Genomic DNA, 5,057 nt, shown 5'->3' on the forward strand with positions numbered 1-5,057 from the left:
CTGTCCTGCAGTATTTGCCATGTTACCTCCAAACCTGCCTCTGTTCATGAGGTCTCTATTTTGAAAATTTGCCCTCTCCCCTAACCCCATTCTTTGTACATCCTTCACTTTCAACTCTTACCCATGGGTTATTTTTTCTTTCTATATATTTGAAAGGCAGAGAGACAGAAAGAAAGGTAGAGACAGACAGAGAGGAGAGAGGAGAGAGGAGAGAGGAGAGAGGAGAGAGGAGAGAGGAGAGAGGAGAGAGGAGAGAGGAGAGGAGAGGAGAGGAGAGGAGAGGAGAGGATGGGAGGAGAGGGGAGGGAGGGGAGGGAAGGGGTAGGGAGAGGAGAGAAAGGTTGACCTTCTATCCACTAATTCACTCTCCAAATGGCTGCAACAGCCAGGGTTGGGCGAGGCTGAAGTCAGGAATCAGCACTCCATCTAGGGATACAAGTACTTTGCTATCTTCCAATACTTCCTCAGGCTCATCTGTAGAAAGCTAGAACTGCCTAGACTTGAACCAGCACTCTGATATGGGATTTGGGTATCACAAGTGGTGGCTTAACCTCCTATGCTAGAACACCAATAACCCATGGGTTAGATTATTGAGTGCATTCCCTGTTCATTTACATTTACGTTCTAGGATCCTGCAGTTTTCCAAGTAATTTCTGTCCCATATTCTCACTTTTACATTAGAATTTTGTTTCACTCACTTCTTCCCAACCTAAATCTGTGTGGGATACTCCTTTATCCCAATGTACATTCATATGGTTCTTAGAATCAGTTCCTCCAAGATGCACCTTTATTTCCATCCCAGTCCTACTCTCACGCTTACCACTTGTCTGCATATTTTCTCTGTTTTGCCTCTAAGGAGAGCAACTTATGTTCCAATATGAAAGGACTTCAAAAAGTTCACAGAAAAACAGAATGGAAAAATGTTACTTTGGTGTAATTTTTTTAAAAATTCATGTAGAATTTTTTCGTAATACACATTAGCAGAACCTCTCCCTATAGGCATGGATTTCAATTTTTGCACCAAAATACTTTTAAATTCCAGTTTTCATTTGCTAGATTGAGAGAGAGTGAAAAATGGATGGATGGATGCATGGATGGATGGATGGAGAATGCTCTCATCCTCTGGTTCACTCCCCTAATGCCATGTCTAGGTCGTGGGGGTGTGGTGTAATTGGGAATCAGAAATTCAATCCAGGTTTCCCACACAGGTGACAAGAATCTAATCATTGAGTCATTACCCACTTCCTCCTAGGTTCTGTATTGTTAGGAAGTTGAGGTGAGAAGTCAGAGCCAGGTATCAAACTCAGGCACTCTATAGTGGAAGATGGCTGTCATAACAACTAAGCTAAACACCCAAGACGCTCCAAGAACTTTTGAAGTGCCCTCATGTACGTATGTGTGTGTGTGTGTGTAAATGGATACAGGTCCAACTGCCATAAACATGTGCTGAAGAAAGCATTCCAATGCATTAATCCTACTAAAGAATTTCATATTTTAATCAGTGTTCATATATTCAGCATCTTAGAGAAATAACATTCTGGTTCTAGCTTAGGACATCAAACCTCCACAGGCAGTGATAATCCAACAAGTATCTATGAAACCCCAGGAGTCTGCTCTATTGAGATGCAGCAGTGCCTGATACAATGATATCCCCTCTCCTGGAGTTATGGGACTATGACACCCTGCTGTAAAAGAAGCCAAGAAACAAGGCAAACAGTTCACAAAGATTCTGTGTTTTTCCCTAAATTTGAATGATTTATCCTCCACAGATATTATTGTACTTTTGAAATTTTGTTCTGAGTAGGATTTTTTTCCTGTAATAGAACAGGTTTTATACTGTAGCTAGAGATTTTGTGCTTCCTTCACAGGAGAGCCACAGTAGCTGATCTTAAATATTAGAAATACTTTGATGTCTTTGGTGCACCTCAGATGATAGACCACATCATAGATGACAATTTTTTCATCAGAATTTATAGGGTAGAAATTGAAATCGTATATCCTGGGCTCAGATAGCTCAGATAATGTTCAGCTACACAACTGGCTCCTTGTATGGATTTTATTTTTGTTTTAAAGATTTATTTTATTTGAAAGGCAGAAGTACACATACACACACACACACACAGAAAAAGAGAGAGAGAGAGAGAGAGGAAGACAGAGGGGAGATGGGGGAGGGAGGGAGAGGAGAGGAATGAATGAATATGTTCTGTCTGCTGGTTCACTCCCCAAATGGCTGCATGCCAATGCCAAGAGTTTCATCCTGGTCTCCCATGCGGGTACAAATCCTCCACTGATTTCCCAGGTGTATTAGCAGAGAGCTGGATTGGAAGTGGAGCCGCCAGGATTGAACCAGTGCTCATATGAGATGCTGGCAGCACAAGTGAAGCTTACCCACTGCACCACAGCACCAGTTCTTCCTTGTAAGACTTTCTGTGTCACAATCTCCTGATTTGTAAAACTGGACAAACAGTAGTACTGGTCAGTAGGCTGTCATTCAGAATCTATGTGCAATGTCTTGTGCCTAGAAGTGCTATATGTGTTTGCTATTATTATTACTAAATAAGCTACTGAAGAGAGCATTTCTAAACACAAATCCCTCAGAGGCCTCTATTATCAATTTGGAGGTGTATTTTTTTGTGAAAAAAAATATAAGCCTGGAGATACAACAAAGATATATTTTAAAATTCAGCAAACCTTTTAAAATTACATGAGTAAAGAAAAAGAGAATGCTCATTTTCTGATGAAGTCTTTAAAAAAATACTCAAATCAAGTCATTGAATATTAATGGGAAAGGAACCAGGGTTGATTTTCTTTTTGACAAAGAAGCAAGACTGTGGTGGGGTGGGGGGAGAGTGGGGAGGAGGGAGGGCAGCATCCTCTGTCACAGCTCTGTGTACTGGGACATCACTGGAGCCCACTGCACGCTCATCCCCCACATCCCCTCCCTGGAATGTGGTGTTTAGATTCTGCATCGTGCTATTGTCTCGAAATAAACAAAGCAGTCGGGGCTGATGGGAAAAATGGAGGCAGAAATCTTGGTGGGGCAAAGATTCTGTAATGAAAGAATGGAGTGGGCACCATCATGAAAAGAACGTTCTTGATTCTCTTTCCTGGCAGCATTGGTGTCCTTGATGAGTATGGTCACACAGGATTGATCCATCTCTATAATCACATTCACAATTTCCTGCATTGTAGGTGATTTTTTTTATTATGCCACTGTACTGATCCTGTCAAATATTCTTGCAAAAATGTGCCTTACCTGTGGGTGACAAAGGCCGGTTTTGCTCAAGTTCCCTTTAAGTCTAGCCAGTGCTTAAAAAACCACTTCATTTTTATGATTACCTGATCCTTGGCATGGGGCTCTGCTTTTAAAATATATTTCCTGATTATTTTCACCATCACTGCTCTCTAACTAGCTAAGAACAGGAGTCTTTAGGACAGATGATTAATTGGTTTAATTTTTCTTTTTCCCTAAAGGCGATGTTGTCTGTTGGGAATGAGAAGATGTGAGGGCATCAGTGTGGGGACACAGGTGGGTTAGGAGGAGCTGTGGTTGGGAGGAGGAGTGAGTGCCACAGAGGAGTGGGGCTACTAAGGAAACCTATCTCAGTGTTAACCCTGCCGGTGAAGTCAAGAGCCAGTTCCCATCAGCGCTTGTCAACCACCTGTGAAGATCTCCACCTCGCTCCGGGTTACTAACTCCCAGTGACAACTGAAGTTGCTAAGTATTTACACCATGCGTACTGACAAATACAACAAATCAGGTTTTGTCCTTTTCATTTCCCAACGAATGGCAGTGAGTCTTGTGCTGCAGTTGTGGTGTCACAGGTAAAGCCTCCATTTGTGATGCTGGCATCCTGGATGGGTGCCAGTTGGTATCCCAGCTGCTCCCCCTGTGACCCAGCTCCCTGCTAATGGTTTGGGAAAAACAGAAAAAGATGGCCCAAACATTTAGGATCCTGCTACCCACGTGGGAGGCCTGGTGAAGCTCTTGACTCCTGGCTTCAGCCTGGCCTAGTGCTGGTCATTGCAGCCATCTGTAGAGTGAATCAGCTGAAGGAAGAACTCTCTCACTCTCTTTCTCTCTCTCTCTCTCTCTGTGTGTGTGTGTGTGTGCATGTGTCTAACCCCAACTTTCAAAATAAATGATGAATCTTTAAAAGATAAACAAACAATGTCAGTCTTCAAATAGTTACCAGTACACACCTGACTATGCTAATCATAAACAATAAGCTGATAAATTACTACCAAAATCCTAATCTGGATTTATTTATTCTGAGGAAACGATACCCGAGAAAGTTAAATATTGACTCAACCACAGGTTACTTAGAAATGGAGTATGTGCTATTGTTTTGAAGGGAAACATCTTTTATATTCTGCCCTTCCCACAAAACCTTACATTTGTACCTATTGAATCTTCTATCATATATTATATGTATTTGCTGATGTCTATTTTATTCCTTGTGAGTAAAACTATGTACGATTTACCTTCATTTATCTGGTATCAGCTAGTGTTGAACAGAATCCTGAAGGTTCCTTGATATGCTTCTTTCTGATTTATTCACTTCAAACAGGATAGAAATATTCCTTGGCTCAACAATGTCTTGGGATTATTTTAGGAATCAAGCTACAGGATATAAATGCCAGCCAGTCTTCTAAGGAGGAACCTCACATGTAACTCTCAATGTGCTCTGAAATGGATGGCATGATGGGTATTTATTACTTGTTATTTGGAGACAGCTAGAAAGGATAAATAATCAGAGGCACTGTAATCAAAACAATGATTTGCCACTTCCTAACTGTAACCTGTAGGAAAGTCAGTTAACTACTTGAGCCTATTTTCACATTTTATAAATGAGACAAAGAAAACCTAGCTGATAGCTTACACAAGAAAATTACAGCGGCATAGTATGTATGAAGCTCCTTGTCCGTAGCTGCTGGCTTATCGAAGATGCTTGACAAATACTCAGTCCCTACACAACAGAACAGTTGTAAATGCAAAGCTGTCTAATGCTGCTGACCTCAGCAATATAAATGACAATGATCATCCTTGTCGTCAA

The sequence above is a fragment of the Oryctolagus cuniculus genome, chromosome 2, assembly GCF_051225735.1.
Source record: "Oryctolagus cuniculus isolate XC-2025 breed Fujian yellow rabbit chromosome 2, ASM5122573v1, whole genome shotgun sequence".
Taxonomy (NCBI): domain Eukaryota; kingdom Metazoa; phylum Chordata; class Mammalia; order Lagomorpha; family Leporidae; genus Oryctolagus; species Oryctolagus cuniculus.